The 19,861-nt window shown below is 37.3% G+C and overlaps 1 protein-coding gene across 15 annotated transcripts in view; it reads right to left on the reverse strand.

Moving 5' to 3' along the window:
• The window catches only part of DST (dystonin), a 415,236-nt gene that overhangs the window by 252,971 nt on the left and 142,404 nt on the right, over positions 1–19,861 (reverse strand). The gene's annotated exons all lie outside the window — the stretch shown is intronic.

A 19,861-nucleotide genomic window follows, 5' to 3' on the forward strand; every position in this document is an offset into this window, starting at 1 on the left:
CATGACAGATTTGTGGGCATGTAGGGGCTGCAAGCTCCAGGTAGGAGGAACAACAGTGAAGTAACACAAATGGGAATGAGCATAATGTGAGATGGTAAAAGTAGAATTGATACTCATGTTGATTCCAGAGTTTGCAGAGTACTGTCACATAATTTTCATATACATTTGTAAAGTAAATACTAATTCACATTTAAAGAAGAAAAAATGAAGGCATTAACAAATGAGAACAGTTTACTCAACATTACTGAATTGGTCAGCAGAACTTGAACACAGGTCTTTGAATTGCCAAGTTCCATGGCTAAATACTGTCAGCAAAGAGTCTGACTTAGGTGATAAAAGTTTAAAACTAAATTTTGATACATTAAAAGCAAGTGTAATAAACAGTATTTTAAAAATTAGTCCAAAGTTCTTTTTTGTCTTTTGGCACAATATGTTCATTAGCCTGAGAAATTATAGAAATGCTATAAAAAGATGAATAATCACTTCTACTCTCAAAACAGGATTATTAAGCAAAACTATGTAATTCTGCTAATTGTGCTATTACTTAGAGAGAATTTTACTAATTTTTTTTTAATTCATTTCCCCCTACCTTCTTCCTTTAATTAGGGACCTGATGTAGCTCATAGAACTCTCTAGAGTAGAAAAGATGCTCTCTCCTGCTATGATAGCAGAGCCACAGGACCAGCTAAAGGAACTTATTATGATATATGAAACAGATATGGGAGAAACAAAAGTCTAGAAACTAGAAGCAATTTCCCCTTTGACCTTGAAAAAAGAAGAGGCACTCAATGAGTAAGGAGTATATGGACAACAGAGGGGCCTTTTGGTCCCACTCCAAATTTGGGAGCTTAGGAAAGAGGCTAATTTTTGGTTCTCCTTCCTTGGAATTGTTAAAATGAAAATGAGGGCCGAAATGGAGATGGCTTGTGTTAAGTTCACAATTCAATACCTAACCTAACAGCAATTTCAAGCTCCCTGCAGTTTCAAACTCCCCCAGGTACGCAGTCCTTACTGGTCAGTGTAGAATTTTCTGGTCAGCACCAACGAAGATAATCTTAACTGTTCTCCAGGTCCCCACAGATAGGTTATCTAAGTTTGAAATAATTTCCTCTTTCCATTATCTTGCCCTTGTTCTACCGACAAATACCTTGCTACTTTGCTTAGTTCTTTGGAGCCACTCTCTACTTGCTAGATGGGACACTGCCCCATTCATGAGTCATATAATAAAGCCAATTAGATCTTTGATATTAATTCAGTTGGATTTTGTTACTTAACAGTATGGGCAAGACACAGAAGTTGCTGTGAGTCTGGCTGGAGCACAGGCCCGCAGGGACCTCCTAGGAGGGCTCTGTATGAAGTACTGAAGAGAACATATGGACAAGGAACAATTGAGCATCCCAGCCACACCTCAGTATTCTTTGAAGCATCATCTTGAACCGAGGTGAAGTCAAGTAAATGACTAAGCCACAAGAATGGGCCCCAAATTCAACAGGTTATCAGGCATCAGGCAGCAAAAAAGACATTACCTGAGTGAAAGTCAGGGGGTACTACAAAGGAGGGTAATGACACTGATAGGTGTGAGCATCTTACCCGGAGAGATAAGGTCACTGAAGTCACATCTTTCCCCTAGATGACCAGTGAAAAAGAGAGAAAGAGGGAGGCTACCTACCAGAATAAAGAGAGAGATCGTTCAAATTACCACATCCAACTAAGCTTTAAAACAGATTCGACTTCAGTACATTTTCACTAATCAAAAGGTGGAACTCAAAACAACCATAGTAACTATAAAATAAAACATTTTCTTCACATTTTTAAGTTGAACTGTAAACTAAATCTTTTATCCTTACTATACAAGGCAGAAGAGTTTCTTTATATGGAGAACAACAAAGAGTCACAGTATTCCTCAAGAGAGGTATTACTGAGACAAAACTCTATAGCAATGGTATGTGGTACAGGGATGAATCAATGCCTCACAACTAGTCCAGTCTTGCACCTGAAATAGCTAAAATATTCAGACTATTTCAACTCTAAAACAAAAGGGAAAAATCCTTTCAAGAAGGAAAAAAAAGGACACTTTTAGAAATGCAGAACCAAATGATTTAACTTTGGACGACTGAGAAACTATAACAGACGGCCCCATTATGTATACAGTAGAAATGGGATTGTGCTTTTTCAGGAAAGGCTTTGAGAGTTGGGGCTAAAGGAGTTGGTAAAGTGTATACTACCGTGCCTAGTCTGTGAGCAAACATCAGACGTCCCTACAAACCCAAGTATTTATAGTAATGAGGAAGGAATGGCTGCACATCTTATATGAACACAAATGTAAGCCAAACATTTTTTAACTTGCTGTACATTTTCTAACCATTCTTCATGTTGCACTACATAATCTAGCAAATCAAAGAGCTCCTTACAAACTGATACAGACTCATGCCATACGGCTTAACAACAGAAGCTCCGGGTCACATGGATGCCTGGAATAAAAACCACATTTCCCCAAACTTACTTTCAGCAAGCTTGGTCAGATGATAAAGTTCTGGTCAATGAAATAAAAGCAGAAGTGTAATATGGCAACTTCTACAAATTTTCAATGAAAGACACCTTATTTTTTCTTCCTTCCCTTCTACAGGTCGGGAGGCTGACTTTGGCAGATAAAGTTCAAGCGGCCATCTTGGTAGCATCCTAAGACTCCCAGAACAAGCTCACTCATAGCAGGAATTTAGAAAACCTAAATAAGGGACCAGGAAAAAGACTAATTATAATAAAGTAAAAATCAAAATCAGCAAGCAACTATAAACCAGGACACAATATAGGGGGAGGAGGGAGTAGGATGAAAACAAGGGGGGGTGGGAGTTGTATGGGGACTATAAACATGATGAAAATGTATATATTGTACAAAAATGAAAAATGATGTAAAAAATACATAAAATTAAAAAAGGGGCCAATGTTGCTGATGATAGTGATATTAACCAGTATTTATATTGTCATTCTTAGCCAGCCCTGGACTTTTCCTGTTGGATTCTTTTACATAGAAAGAAGTAAACTTCATTTGCTTTAAGTCACTTGTTTAATTTGAAAAATAGAATTATTATTAGAGGATTATAACCCTAACCAAAATATAGTGTTTTCCAGCAAATCTGTTACTGAGAGCTCTTCGAAATGAAAGTACCATTTACATTTATTTGTAGCATTTACAAAGTACAAAATAAAGAATCTGGCATAATCAAATCAACACAACTATAAGAGAAATTACGACTTTTCCCCATATCCCTCAATAAAGGGATTCTTACTCAATGATGTAAAAATCCTTAATTCCTTAATTTTCAGCATCGTCATGAATAAAAACTCATTTCTTGGTCTTTCTTTGACCTAGATATGATTATGTTCTAGCTTAAGTTCTGGCCAATAATATTCTAGAGTGTCCTTAAAGAGAAAGACAATGCCTTCTCCTGTACTTCTTCAGTTCAGATGGCTGGATTGCAGACATGGCAGCCAAACATACAAGAACCATGTAAGGGTGATTCTTGGAAGGAAATCCAGTATGACAGAAGGAACCTGAATACCTCCTCCAGTCACTATAGTTGTGTAACAAACCCCTCAAAACTTAACTGTGTGAAACAATCATTTTATTGTGTTCATGAATTCGACAGAGCAGAAATTCAAAGCAGGCACAAAGGGAGATCTTGTCTCTCTCTATTCCACAGTGTCTGGGCCTCAGTTGGTAAAAATCAACAACTAGAATGGCTGGATTCATTTGAAGGCACTTCACTCATGCCAAGTGATTGATGCTATCAGTTAGAACCTCATTTGGGAAGGTACGGCCAGGTCACTCACAGGTAGCCTCCCTATAGGGCCTGACAGAATGGTGACCTCAGGACAGTCAAACTTCTTTTGTAGTAATTCAGGATTCCAAAAGCAAGTATCCCAGAAAATAAAGCAAAAAAGTCTCGGAAGTCATATAGCATCACTAACTCTATATTCTAGTAGTTAGCAGTGAGTCAGATATCCAACCTGAATCAAGGGGAAGAGACAAGGACCCCAGACTTTAATGGAAAAACAGTAAATAAACTGCACATGTGTTTTAAAAATGCACCACATTCCTGACCCTGAGCCCTGTCTTATACCAGCCCTGTTCAAACTCAGGGAGCTGAGAGGCAAAGTCATTCTGGACTCCTCACCTCTGAACTACTCCATGAATGGAAACAAGTAATCAATTTTAAGCCTGTTATTATGGGTCTTTGAACCAAATTTTTAGAAAATATTTATGCCCCATTATTTTCTTAAAAATCACCAAGCACAAATAGTAACAATGTCTCTATCTCAAAAAATTAATCTTTTAACTAGTGGAATGACCTCATAGTTTTATACATAACCAGTTACTGCATATTTTCTTGTATTCAAAATTATTAAGGAAATCAGAAATCCCTAATACAGTACAATCCTTCTGCAACATGCATACTGCTAATTTCCCTTCCTGGTTTGGTGCACAGGGGGTTTCTGAGCCCAGACAATAAAGATGCTGACACAGCCAAGAAAATGCAACCTGAAAAACAAAGAGTTCCAGATTCACAGTGTGAAATGTGATTCAATAGGCCCTAATGTCTCTTATTTCATAGTTAATTTCCACCAAAGACAGTGCTCTAGGCCCAGTAAAGGGCTTGCTACAGAAGTCCGTCTCATCCTCTATTCATAATTAAGCAAAGCAATCCTTGAAGAATCTAAGAGGTTCATGAAATTGTTTTATATTGTAATCATTTAGTATGCAGGGGATATATCACTATCCTTATATATTTTTAGTTAAGAGACAAAAGGATTTCTACCTCCTCATATCCATTCAGACAAGGCATGGAAAAGGATCATCAGATGCTTCATCGCTCCCACCCCACTGCCCCATGCTGACGAGCCAATTGTGACAAGTAACAAAAGACTATAAAATCAAGTCATACAAACATGAAAGAGGAAGATAATAAGCTAGTATCTTCCATTTTGTGCAAGAATAGTACTCAAAGGAAGAACTGACTCTTGAGGAGATCCCAAAAAGGTAGTATATACCATATCCCAAAGAGGTACACACCATTAGCTTTGAAATTCTTTTGCCTTTCTTAAATAGTATCACAATGTCCTTAAATTGCTAAATTGTTTGGTAATTAAATAAGTAGGGTTTTTCAAAGAACTAAAGCAACTTCTGGCTATTTACCTAAATGGAACAAGAAATCTATAACCACTGGCTGTGAATTACTGAAGGAGTTAGAAAAGGTTAAGGAAAAAATGACAAAAAGGAAGCCAGAAGCCATGATGCATTTCTGGCCTCTAGTCACCATCCTGACAGTATCCAAAAAGAGAAGATGGGAACAACTAATGACCACAGTTTTGAGATATCCCTTTCCATTGTAATGGACTCAAACCAAAAGGAATCTTACTTAATCTAACAGTAAAAAAAATCATGTGAATATTAATTCTCAAACTTCAAACATGAAAACATTAAAAGAAAAGCATCATACAAACATTGTAAATGCAAATACAGCCTGCAAAATAACAACTCAGGTACAGATTAAACTCTATACCATTAATATTAAGGATACCTATCTACCAAGTAATAAACTTCAGTATAATATAAACTATAAACCACTTTTTTAAGTGGAAAAAAAAGAATCAAATGACTGCAACTATTAAAAAAATGACTAACAAACTCAAAGGCTGGTCCTCCTACATACAGGGAGCTTCAGGTGGTGCTATATATCATGCTCTATGTGGATCTTTGATCTTTCCATCTTAGACATGCTTTCAAACTGAAGGACCAAGATTTTAGAAGTCACAGTTATGACAATTGTGTCCTAGGACCAATTTGTCCTTTTCCATAAAATATAAAGACTGACAAACTAGGGGATAAAAAAATTCAGTCGCACAAGGCCACATTATTATGAAATGGCCAGAAGAAGCTAATCTAAAGAGGCAAAAAAAATATTAGTGGTTGGGGCCTCCCCGGTGGCGCAGTGGTTGAGCGCTGGGTTGCGAAGCTGCCCGCGGCCTCTGCGGCGCCGGTTCGATCCCCGGCTGCTTCCCGGCCACCGGCAGAGGATCCCACATGGCGCGCAGACCTCTCCTGCCGCCCGCTGCTCCCCTCAGCAGTGTACTTCGGTCCTTCTGCCTGCTCTGCTCCCCGCTCTGGCTCTGGTGAATTCTCTCACCCTCCCGAGCTTCTGACTGTACCCAGTGCATGTATAAACAAAACAAACAAACAAACAAAATAAATAAAAAAAAAAAAAAATATTAGTGGTTGGCATTATGGTGGGAGATGGAAAGAATATTGAGTGACTGCTAAAAGGTGTAGATTTACTTTGGGGGGAGATAATAAAAATATTCTAAACTTCATTATACTGTTATTACACTCATGGATATTCTAAAAATCACTGAAGTGTACAATTTAAATGGATGAGATATGTGATATGTGGATTACATCTCAATAAAGGTATTTCCCCAGAAAAGCTCTCTATAAACATGTGCTCTTTATAGAAATTAAGATATAGAATAATTTACATTTGGGACTCCCTGGTGGTGCAGCGGTTGAGCGCTGGGTTGCGAAGCTGCCTGCAGCCTCTGCAGCACCGGTTCGATCCCCAGCCACCGGGTGAGTGTCCCACATGGCGCACAGACCTCTCCTGCTGCCCGCTGCTCCCCTCAGCAGTGTACTTCGTCATTGCCTGTTCTGCTCTCCGCTCTGGTAAATTCTCTCACCCTCCTGCACCTCTGACTGTACCCAGTGCTTGTATAAATAAATAAATAAATCTTAAAAAAAAGAAAAAATCATCTATTATTAAAAAAAATTTACATTTAAAATAAAAATTTAACTACAGAAAGATGGCAATTCCAAACAAGATTAAAGAAAAGCTTAGTTGATGATTTTAGTAAATATAGAAAAGTATTCTCTTAATTTCTTTCATAGGAAAAAATGACACTCGTGGCAGCTGAGCGCCACACTGTGAAGCTGTCCACAGCCTCTGCAACGTGGGTTTGATCCTGGCCGGCCAGTAAGAATCCCACATGGTAAAGCAGACCTCTCCTGTCTCACCTGCTGCTCCCCTCAGCAGTGTATTTCTTCAGCCTGCCTGTTCTGTTCCCTGCTCTGTCTCTGGTGAATACGCTCACCCTTTAGTGCATCTGGCATATACCCCGGTTCTTGTACAAAAATAAATAAATCTTTAAAAAAAAAAAAAAGACTCAAATCCTTCAAAAGAAAAAATGACACTTGTTTTTAAAACATAACAGAATTTAGATCCCTAAATTCAAGTAAAATTCATCATAATCCATAAAGATGTACAGTCACTGTTTGTTGTAAATCCACTTATAAATAATACATTTGCAATTTTTATTTTTTAACTATTTTGAAATAATTTCACACTTACAAATAAGTCACAAAAATAGTACAAAGAATTCCCACATCCACATTATCCAAATTTTAAGATCCTTTTCCATCAGATGATTAGCAACCCACAGCTCCAGCCTAAAATAACATAACAGAAAGAGCAAAAAGTCAGAAAGAAATGCTCCATTCCCATACATTACAACCTTTCTTGGCAAGCAGAGGGAGATTAAGAAGTCAACATGGTTCTTAATGGCAATTTACCCTTTTAATGGTTTCTCCCTGGATAATTACTAAATGGAAAACCTAACTGTATATGTAGATCTAATGCAGCTGTCAGGTATTGATCAGAGAAGATGTCTTGGAAGTACTGCAGTCTGGGGAATTAAATCTCACTGCTGCATTACAGGCAAAAGATGAGGGCAAAAACAAAACCTGTTTTTATTGCTAATCATCCTGGCACGGAATACCTTTAACCACAGCCTGAGCAGCTTGCTTTTTTCTTAACCAAATCTACCGAAAAGGCCTGAGCTCAGAACTCTCTGAAAGCTGAAACACATTAGAGTTTAAAAAGGAAGATGATAAAGCATTATTACAAAATGGGCTTTATTTGGATTCAGTAGATGGAGATGGGGACACATGAAATAATACAGCAGGATCAAGGGAAGCTGAAAATTAATTTTAAATAAAATGGCTTAAAGGTTAAGGAAAAGATACAGAGATGTATTTCCACATCTTTCACAAAATATTATAAAAGATACAAAGATATAGCTCTTATATTAAATGGTATTTTTAATCATTCACTGTCAAAGTTGTGCAATATTCTTTCCCACATTCTGTTGAAAACAGACCCTTAAATGTCCCTTATTCTTTCAGTATAGGCATGATGACCATAAGCACGATTAAAGATATCTTGAAAGCAAAAACAGATATGAGCACTTACTATATGCTAGTAACTATAACTTTCAAGACTTTTGTGTTGAAGTCATTGAATCATTCAATAATGATATAAAGTGGTTATTAAAATTAAATTTTATGTATAAGGAGACTGAGACTTCAAAAGGTTTTAATAGATTACAGAATCCACATGGTGGAATTAGAATATGTCACAACAGACATGTCTCCCTTCAAAGATGGAGCTAATGCCAATCCCCATGAGAGTGGGGGCTCTTAACTAATGAAACAATTGAAAGGACAGTGTTAGACTTCTGAGACTAAGTCATAAAAAAGCAATGTGGCACCCTTCGTTTTCTCAGCAGAATTACTCTGAGGAAAGCCAAATGACCCATAAGTAACACCCTGGAGAGGCCCAAGAAGCACAGGCTTCTGCCCACAGGCACTGAGGAAGCTATCCTGGAAGCAGATCCTCCAACCAGTGAAATCTTCAGATCACCATGGCCTTGGCCTTGGGGAACTTCTCAACTTCAACTCACCTATTTAATCCATTCCCAAATTTCTGGCCCATAAAAAAAGTCAATAAAAGTTTATTATTTTAAGTGACTAATTTGGCAAAAATTTTTATGCAGTTATAAATAACTAACAGCTAAGAAGTGGTCAAACCAGGATTAAATTCAGGCATAATAGTACCTAAGGTTGCTACTATTTCAGCTAAATGCACACAATGTAGTTGGGAATTTAGGCAAACTAATATTTTTCCAGACACCACAAATGTTTATAAGTCCTAGTTAGACAAATTGAACAGGCATAGCAAAATGGTTCTCAGTCACGCTGAAATTAAAAGCATTTGTGTTACAGATCAAAATCACAAAAAGATGTCACCTCCCACTGTTAATAATGACTATCACCCAGAAGTCAAGAGATAACAAGGATGTGCACTGTTGGTGGAAATGTAAATTTATGCAGCCACTATGAAAAAAAAAAAAAAGTATGGAAGTTCCTCAAAAAGTTAAACATAGAACTACCATATGATCCAGATAGCCCACTTTTGAGTATTCAAGGAAATTAAATCACTATGTCCAAGAGCTATCTGCAGCATCATTCACAAGTGCCAAGATGTAGAAACAATCTACGTGCCCAGTTACTGGTAAACGGATAAAGAAAATGTTTAGATAGGCACTGGTATATTATTCAGCCAAGAGAACGAGAAGGATTTCCTAATCCTTCCATTTGCAACATGGATGAACCTCAAGGGCATTATGCTAAGTGAAACAAGTCAAGCAGAAAAGACAATACTTTACAATATCACTTAATACATGGAATCTTAAAAAAAAAAAACTCATAGCAACAGAGAAGAGTGGTAGTTTTCAGGGGCACAGGTTGAAGTGGTCAAACAACACAAACTCCAAGTTGTAAGAATAAGATGAATAAGTTCTGAGGATGTAATGTACAACATGATGCTTATAGTTAATAATTTACACATTATTGTAAATTATATATGTTATAATAAGGCTATGTTATATATGTAATATATATCATGTTATATTACATACATCATACTATACTATAGTAGACATTACACTATATTGTATATGTTTAAGTTGCTAACAAAGTAGATCTTCAAAAAGAATAACCACAAAAAAAGAAATAGTTGTTATGTGATATGCTGCAAGCATTAACTACACTATGATGACAACCATTTTATGATATATTAGTTTATCAAATCAACTTAGACTTATACAATATTATATGTCAATTATATCTTAATAAACCTGAGGGGGGATCATTAAAAAAAAAAATACAGGCGCCTGTATTTTTTGTAGCTTTTACTTTCAGCACTCATTTGCTACTCCTATTTAATACAGTTAATGCACCTTACAGCTGACTCTGCAAAAACCCCCAAAACAATTTCTATTGGTTAACCAGTCTTCTGCCTAGACATGACGCAGATGTCAACTTTAAGCCATAGTTTAGAAATTTCAAAATAGTTTCACATAAATTGAAAGTGAGAAGGGACTCTAGAACCCATCTTACGTTCCCTGCTTACCTTTCCCTAGTCCCAGCAAAAACTTAACACAGCAGAGGTGGACTTTAAAAGCAGTTCTTAGGGACTCCAACAATAGAATTGCTGTCTGGAAACCCTGCGGATGGTTATTTCCACTCACAATTAGCGCTGCCTCTCCTAATACAATTTTTGTACTTCTGTCTCTCTCCCTAGATTAAAAACTTCTCTGAAAACAGGAATCCTGCCTAAACTACTTTAGATTCCCCTTTTTTCAGAGTCTAGCACAGTTTCATTTGAGAGACCCAAATAAAAATATGGTTAACAAAACTGTTACATACATGTCCAACTATTTTCCTATTATCTCTTTCTACCACTGTACGTATATTTAAGTGAAAGAAAAGTGACGTTTTCTTCATTCATTGTATTGATTCAAGCATTTTTAAAAAATACCTATCATATACCATGTCAAGGGTAAACCAAATTTATGAGAACAACACCTTTACAGAAAGCAGTTCCTCATTTATCTTTAGGGATATGGTATCTGTGGCCATCTGTTTTAATTTTCTCCTTATATGTTCTAGTCAAGCATATTCACATAAGCATTTCACCCCTCATCTTTGTGATGTCTTACCTAACGTATCAAAGAGCTTCTTCTCTGCCTAGATCAAGTCAACATGTCCTAGTTTTTCTCTAAGATCAACAGATAGGGAGGGGAAAAGGAGAAAAAGAAGTGGGGAATGAGGGAGAGGGAGTTAGGTTCACCTAGTAAACTGCTATTTACCTCCAGAAACATTGGACCAATCTCACAAGGAACTCTAGTGCTATACAACTATATTTTTTACTGTTCAAGTATGTACTTAGACTAAGTACAGCACAACTACCTAAGGTTTGGAATTATTTTTGTTATCTGATATGGAAGTTTCCCTCTAACTGAACACTTTATATGTACAGATTATATATACACACACAGTTTCAAATGACTTGAGAAAAGATAGCAGTACTGGTCTGACCACTTCTACCTAGACCTAGGCGCCTCTGTGAACACTATCCAGTTCTCTTGCGCTCCCCAGTGGCTAAAAAGAAAAATACAAGTAACCAACAAGCACATTTCCAAGATTTTGGGTTGAACCACTTAGTAGCAAATAATGTTTGCTATTGTGATTGGCCATCAGCCTTCACTTTTTTCTTTTTAAAAAAAAATTGTATTTTTTTGGTTGAGGAAATGCTGTTTTACAACACTGTATATAATCGAGGGTTATAGCTTCAAACTCATGAGATATATGTTACCGCATCATACCCACCAAGGCACCCATAACCCTCCACGAAAGTCCATTGGTCCCCTCTTCTCTTTGCTCTCCATTCTTTGCCCTCCTCCTCTAGTAGCCTCAATTCTATAAAAGATCCCTAGAGTTTGTTTGGTTTAGCTTTATCTGTTCCTTTGTTTTGTCTCCTTATATTCCACAAGTGAAAAATTCAGTATTTGTGTTTCTCCTTCTGACATTTCACTTAGCATAATTCTCTCCAGTTCCATCCATTTTGTAGTAATTGGAAAGACTTCACCTTTTCTTATACCTGAGTAGTATTTGATTATGTGTACATACAACATCTTCTTTACTCATTTGTCACTAGGAATATAGATTGTTTGCATAATTTGGCTAGTATAAATAGTGCTGCAATGAACATAGGGCTGTATATCCCTTCAAATTAGTGTTTTTACAATCTTTGGGTAGATACCTAGGAATAAAATTGCTGGATCATAAGGCAGATCTGTAGTTCTGGAAGGAAGAAGCAAAAGACAAATTCTGTACAATTTTCCACAGGGGCTGCACCAGTCTACATTCCCATCAAGTGTTGTTTTTTTTTTTCTCCTTATCAGCACTTGTTTCTGGTCTCTTTTGATATGCATTTTCTTTCACCTCCTTTGGTCACTGGCAATATTCTGTAACTTCCAGGGCCCAATCACATGCTGTTTAACATGCTATGCTCCCTTTGCACTTCTGGATCCCTCTAGAATCCTCTATTTGCACAGTCAAGTCTCAGTTTATAAGTCCAAGTTCCTCACTACTGAGGTACAATTTGAAAGACTTTATATTCCCAGCAACTAGGAAAATGCCTAAGAGAGAGAAAATACTCAGATATTTACCAAAAAGAAGAAAATTAGGAAAGGAAGGGGATGGGACGTACATTAAGAAAGAAAGATGTTGGAAGTCAACATCTTTTTTTTTTTTTTTTTGGCCAAAAAAAAAGGAAGAACCAAAGACACTAAATTCAGAATCAGCAAATCTATTTATGATTGCCTATCACTATCTAGTTATATAAGCACAAATACTGGGTTTCTTCCTCTGTAAAATTACTTGTCTATGACCTAAAATCTCTGAAACCTGTGACCTGTCTGTACATTCTAATATCTTATTGTCTTCTAAATACGCTCACCAGGCTTATCACTATAGAAAACACCCATTTTCCCTTTTTTTTTTTTTTTTTAAGATTTATTTATTGGGCCTCCTTGGTGGCCAAGGAGTTACGCACCGCACTATGAAGCCATCCGCAGCTTCTGCAGCATGAGTTCGATCCCTAGCCAGCCAGGGAGCTGCCCATATGGCGCAGCAGACCTCTCCTGTCTTGCCTGCTGTTCCCCTCAGCAGTGTATTTCATTCAGTCTGCCTGTTCTGTTCCCCGCTCTGTCTCTGGTGAATCCTCTCATCCCCCACATCTCTGGCCTGTACCCCAGCTCTTGAATGCATAAATAAATAAATGTTTTAAAAAAGATTTATTTCTTTATACAAGAACTGGGGTACAGGCCAGAGGTGTGGGGAGGGCACAGTGAGAGGACTGAGAGGATTCAGCAGAGACAGAGTGGGGAACAGAAAAGGCAGATAACTGAAATACACTGCTGAGGGGAGCAGTGGGAAAGTGAGGAGAGGTCTGCTGTGCCATATGGGTAGCTCCCTGGCTAGGGATGGAACTTGGGCTGCAGTGGCTGCGGATAGCTTCACAGGTTGTGTCTTAACCCTTTGCACCACCAGGGAGGTCCAAAAACACCCATTTTCAATGAGATTTTCAAAAGCAAAGCTTCTACCACCTTGACTACTTTATATCTCTACAGATGGCATTTTCCCTCTATGTTTCAAAATACTTTTCATTTCACAATAGCTCTGAACACTGAAATGCACTAACTTAGACTTGTGAGTGTTATCCTAGAATTATGGTAAGAAGTCATTGCAGAAAGAAGTTAGGTAAGAACTAGAACTACCAACCAAGAGAATGAATTCCAACTGACTTTGGTAGAAATAATATAGGAAACAGATGCAAGGATGACAGAAAGCAGAAAGTAAAAGAATAAAGGTATATGCAGAAGTCACATATGCAAAAGAGATTTCAGATCTGAGTCTTGAGGCAAAAATGATCAGAGAAAATAGAAAACTTCTTAGAGAGTGTGGTGATGATAGAGAAGTATGAATTAGGACATCTAACAGAGATCTTGAAGCACTGCCTGACAGATCCAAGTTACAGGAATTACTGTTGTCTGGAAGAAGCCTACAAGGATGACAGTGTGAGCTCAACTTTTGGTGTCTGACAATTAAAGGGAGAAAATCTTCAAAGAGTCGGAGCAAAAGAGAAGCCATCTCTTCCTTCAAAAATCACCTAAACTCAAAGCATTCTAATACAATACCAGAATAAAAAATAATAAAATTTTATTAAAATAAAAAAATAAATATTATTTCTTTCAGAACTTATTTTAGGCACATGCACAAGTTAGCAATGGTACAATTTCATGAGACCAAAAACCCAACCCATTCATGCTATTTGGAAAGTTGAACCTTGTTTCCCAAAGATTCATTAATTGAAGTATGGTTGCACATTTTATGAATACTCACATACCTGACTTTTAGGCAACTTGACAAATTGTTATGGCAAAGTATAAAAAGATTTTCTTTTCTTTTTAATTATTTTTTTTATTTAAATAACAATATATTATAACATGATATAAAATTCCAGTGTGCATTTATTGAGAATCAACATGTGCATATACTACCTTTTTTTTTAACTGAGGTAACATTGAGGTATCCCCATCAGGTACTGGAATCCTGGCCATCATTGTTAGGAAGATAGCACTACTGGTTTTCTAAAGCTTGCAGTCTCTCAGCTAAAACAGCTTTCTCTGCAAACATTGCAGTACTTTTAATAGTCCTGATTATAGAGGAAATTCCAATTATCTTAACTGAGAAACACAAGTAGCCAAATTGCCTTTAAAAAATCTGATCCAGGGCCTCCACTGGTGGCGCAGGCAGTTGAGCGCCGTGCTATGAAGCTGCCCACAGCCTCTGCAGCGCCAGTTCGATCCCCGGCAGCTGGCGAGGGTCCACATGGCGCGCAAACCTCTCCTGTCTAGCCTGCTGCTCCCCTCAGCAGTGTATTTCATCACTCTGCCTGTTCTGTTCCCCGCTCTGTCTCTGGTGAATCCTCTCACCCTCCCGTGCATCTGGCCTGTACCCCGGTTCTTGTATAAAATAAATAAATAAATCCTTAAAAAAAAATCTGATCCAGTTTTTTTTCCTTCCATTTTCACTTGGTTGATGTCCTCAAGCAACCCATAAAAAAATAAGAAAAAACTATTATTACCATCACAAACAGTACAACTTATCAGAAATCCACAAATCTTCTAAAACATTATCTTGGCTTGGTTCAAATTTAACCTTATTTAAAAGATGCTGAGTTAAAGGATGAGGTATTCAAAATAAATGAATTGGAATCCAACATCCTGTCATACAACTAATGCACTAGCAATTACCAACTTATTCATTCACTCACTTATTTATTCATTTTGGAATGGTTTACTAAAAAATCTACCATCTTTTTATTAAAAACATACTATCTTTTATGAACTAAAGACATATTGGCCAACAAAGTAGAAAAAGTCCTGCCATTTGGAATTAAATTCTAGCAGAAAAAGAAAGACAATAAGCAACAACAATTAACACAAATAAGTGTATAGGATGTTATATATCCTATATTTCATAGTGGCTATGAAAAAAGCAGGAGCAGGTTCAGAGACTAAGAATGCAGAGGGCAAGGAGGAAGGAAAATTAGAATTTCAAATAAAATGATTAGAGCCCTCATTGTGAAGATGGCATTTGAATAAGACTTGAAAGAGATGAAGGAGTAAGCTATGCATATAGCTGGGAAAGAGACACCCAAGGCAGAGGCAGGCTATTGCTAAGGCCCAAAGACAGATGTGCCTGGTATGTTCAAGCAAGATAAAGTCATGTTAGTCAGCAAGATAAAGTCATGTTAGTCAGCAAGGGACAGAGAAAAAAGAATATTAAGAGATGAAGCCACAGATGTAACCGAAGAGCAGGGTAATGGAGGACCATATAAGCCAGTTCAATGTGATTCTCACTAAAATGGGAAAGCTTTGGAAGGATTTTTCCCATAAGAATAACAGATCTAACTTAGGTTTAGTAAGATCACTATGGCCACTATATAGAAAAAGAGATTACCAACAAGGAATACTTGCCATGTGCTTATTCTGAGGTATAAAAAAAAATTATTCCAACCCAGAATAGTCAAAATGATATTGGAGAACAACAAAAGTTGGAGGACTGACACTCTCTAACTTCAAGACCTACTATAAAGCTGCATTCATAAACACAGTGTGGAATTAGCAAAAGAATAGGCAAATATCAATAGATCAATGAAACAGAATGAGAGCACAGAAATAGACTGACACAAGAATAGTCAACTGATCTTTGACAAAGAAGCAAGGCAATTCAACAAAGAAAGCATAATCTTTCCAGTAAATGGTGCTGGAACAACTGAACATTCACATGCAAAAAAATGAATCTAGGCACAAACTATTCACAAATGTTAACTCAAAATGAATCACAAACCTAAATGTAAAATACAAAGGTATAAAACTTCTAGAAGATAACAGAAAAAAATCCAAATGATAGTGCATTGGTGATGACTTTTAAAATAAAATACCAATAATATGATTCATCAAGATGAAAATGGTAAGCTGGACTTCTTTAAAATTAAAAACTTCACAAAATCAACTGTTAAGAGAATGAAAAGACAAACCACAGACTGAAAGAAAATATTTGCAAAACACATAGCTGATAAAGGACTATTATCCCAAATATACAAAGAACACAACAATAAGAAAGCAAACAACCCAATTAAAACTGAGGCCAAAGATCTGAATTGACACCTCACCAAAGGAGCACACAGATGGCAAATAAGCATATGAAAAGATGCTCAACATCTTGGCATTAAGGAATTGCAAATTAAAACAACAATTAAGTACTGCTACACAGCTATTAGAATGGGTAAATTTTAAAACACTTAACAACAACAAATGCTGGTAAGGATGTGGAGCAACAGACACTGTGATTCATTATTGATAGAAATGCAAAACAGAATGGCCACAATGGAAGCCAGTTGGCAGTTTCTTACAAAGCAAAACATAGCACTACCATATATGGAATCCAATAACCACACTCATAGGTATTTTCTCAAATGAACCGAAAACTTATAATCCACAACAAGCAGCACTTGAATGTTTATAACAGTTTTTATTCAGAACTGACAAAAAATGGAAGCAACTAGGACATGAATAAACTGGTGCATCCAGACAATGGAATGTTATTCAACCATTAGGAGAAAAGAGCTACCAAGCCTAGGAAAATAAGCATATTGTTAATATGCTATATTAATAGCATATTGTTAAGTAATAGCATATTGTTAAGTGAAAGAAGCCTCTCTCAAAAGGCTGCATACTGCAATATTTCAATGATAAGACGTTCTGGAAAAGTCAAAACTATAGAGACGGCAAAATTATGAGCGGTTTCCACAGGTTGGGGAGAGGGAAGAGAGGAATACATAGGTGGAGCACAGGGGATTTTTAGGGCAGTGAAATTCATCTGTATTGTAATAATGTTTCCAAAACATGCTGTATTTCTCAGAACTCACAAAACTACACAATACCCTAGTGAAAGTTATGGATGTTAGTTAATAATGTATCAATAATGGTTCACCCTTTTTAATCAATGTACCACACTAATGCATAATGTTAATTTAACAATGAAAGAAACTGTGGGGGAGGAGTATATAGGAACTCTATATACTTTTCCCAATTTTTCTGAAAACCTAAAACTGCTCTAAATGTAACAAGGTGGTCCTCAGGGGAAGGGGAGGTTAAGGATCCCTGCCCATCCTAGAAAGGGTGGAGCTGAGCAGAGAAAGAAGCTGGAGAGGAGAGGAGACTGGGGGAGGAAGGAAGAAAGATGGGAAGCAGAAGGAGACCTGGAGGAAGTACAGGGAGCAGAGATGTAACAGGGTGGTCCCCAGGAAAGGGGGAGGTTCCAGGTTTCCTGCCCCACCCAAAGGAGGGTGGAGCTGAGTAGAGAGAAAAAAAGCTGCAGAGGAGAATGAAGAAGGAAGGAAACAGGATGGAGAGCCAGGAGGAGACCTGGAGGAGGCACATGGAATGGAGAGACATGTGAAGAAACTGTGCGTGCCTTTTGGTCGTGGACTGGGTGACACAGATGTGGTTGAGAGACCAATGGGAAGGTGACCATGGTGGTTTTTGTCATGATTTTGATTTTGCTTTTTTCCTTCCAGACTTGTCTGGTGGTTTCTGATCCTTTTCTGTGGGTCCCCACTGGAAGATGCTTTAGACTTGTGGCAGGCTTTGGGATCTTGCTCTGGGCCAATCCTGCTTGGGTGGACTTTTACCCACGAGAGGACGGGTAACATTGGGTGCTTGATTTAGAAACTATATTCTTTGCGTTTTCTGTATTGTTTCCTAATTGTATTAAAGTTCCTTCCCATTAAAGTCTCATATGTTTTGTGTTGATGTGGCGGATGGCAGAACCCATTTAGAACAGGCAGCTTTTGGGGGGTCTGGGGTGTACCTCTCCCTGCCTTGTAACAGATTGACTGTAAAGAAACTGTGCTTGCTTCTAGGGCCTAGACTGGTTGAAACAGATGTGGGTGAGAGACCCATGGGTATGTCAACAATGGGTGCTTTTATCTAGATTTTGATTTTGCTCCTTCTGTTCCAGACATGCTGGGCCCCTTCTGACATTTTTCTATGGGTCCCCACCAGGAGGTACTTCAGACTTGTGGCAGGCTTTCAGGCCTCACTGGCCCTGCTTTGGGCCAATCCTGCTTGACTGGGCATTTCCCCATAAGGGGATGAGTAATTTCGAGTGCTTGATTTGGAAACTTTATTCCTTCCCTTTTCTGTATTGCACAACTAATTGTAGTAAAGTTCTTTTCCATTGAAGGTCTTCCACACTAGAGTACGTTTTGTCTTGATGCAGTGGATGGCAGAACCTATTTAGAGAGGGCAGGTTTGAGAGTTCTGGAACATCCCTCTGTAACATAAGAGTTTATTAATAAAAAAAAAAAAATTACTGTCCTCAAAAAGTTTCTCATTACTTTATCTGCCTATTTCCAAAATGGAATTAAGATGGCACAAAGCAAAAGGTTACTAAATGTAGAAATATACCAAAAAACATGTGTAAAGAAAACAGACTATACCAAAAATCAAAGCTTAAGATTTACTTTTCAGTGTTCTTCGCTGACCTCCCTCCAGCAAACTCCATTATATTCTTTCATTGCTCCACACCCTTCATAATACCTACTGCAAATTATAAGAATGTAATCAATGTCTGCCCCCACATTAGGCATCTTTAAAGCACTGACTGAAGTTTAATGATGCAACAGTAACCAAGAAACCATAAATTTGATAAAGAAACAGAGGTACAGAGAAGTTAAATAATAACAAAAGTTCCCAACTCGAAAATGGCATAGTTGAGACTTCAACACTTGTTTCTCATGTACACAGAGTTCTCAAATAATCAATGAACCAATACTGACCCCATGGCCCCTTGGTCTTGGCAGTACAACATAAAGTATGCTATAATTTTTTTTACTGTTATAATTTTTACATGTTATAATTTTGTATTGTTGTAATATTATCTTTAAGCTGCCAAAGACAGCAATTGAATAAACATAGTCTAGTGGTTAAGCTGGGAAACAGCCCAACAATCAAAAAAGATTAACTGGTCCTAATTTCAAATCCTGTTCATAAATTAAAACTAAGTGGGATGCCCTCTTTAATTCCGAGCTTCTGCCCAGAGCTGGAGGTTCAGACCCACTACTGAGAAAATGTAACTCTGCCATACTCAGTTTATTTAACTGCTATCAAGAAATTGGGTTGGAAAATATAAAGTAGGATTTTCCCCAGTTCAGTTTTTGCTACACCCTTAAATGTGAGTCTAGTAAGAAGACTATACCCTTAACATATGATTCACAGTAAAACCTGCTACATTCCAAAATATAAACAAAAATAACCAGCTGGGAACCTAAATAATGGAAGGGAAATGTAGGAACTGCAGAACAGGATAGGTTCTATAAAAATCTCAATATATGCACAATTGAGATACCAAATCCCAGAATAACCTATCTGACAAGATTATCAGGAGATAGTTTAGCTACATTCCTATTATATAATAATCACTTCAAAAGAGAACAGAAAGATAAACATTCCTTAAGAAAACCGGGTATTACTTCAGAAATTCATAAATTCTTTT

The sequence above is a fragment of the Talpa occidentalis genome, unplaced genomic scaffold (assembly GCF_014898055.3).
Source record: "Talpa occidentalis isolate TD23 unplaced genomic scaffold, MPIMG_talOcc4v2.1 talOcc4.2, whole genome shotgun sequence".
NCBI lineage: Eukaryota > Metazoa > Chordata > Mammalia > Eulipotyphla > Talpidae > Talpa > Talpa occidentalis.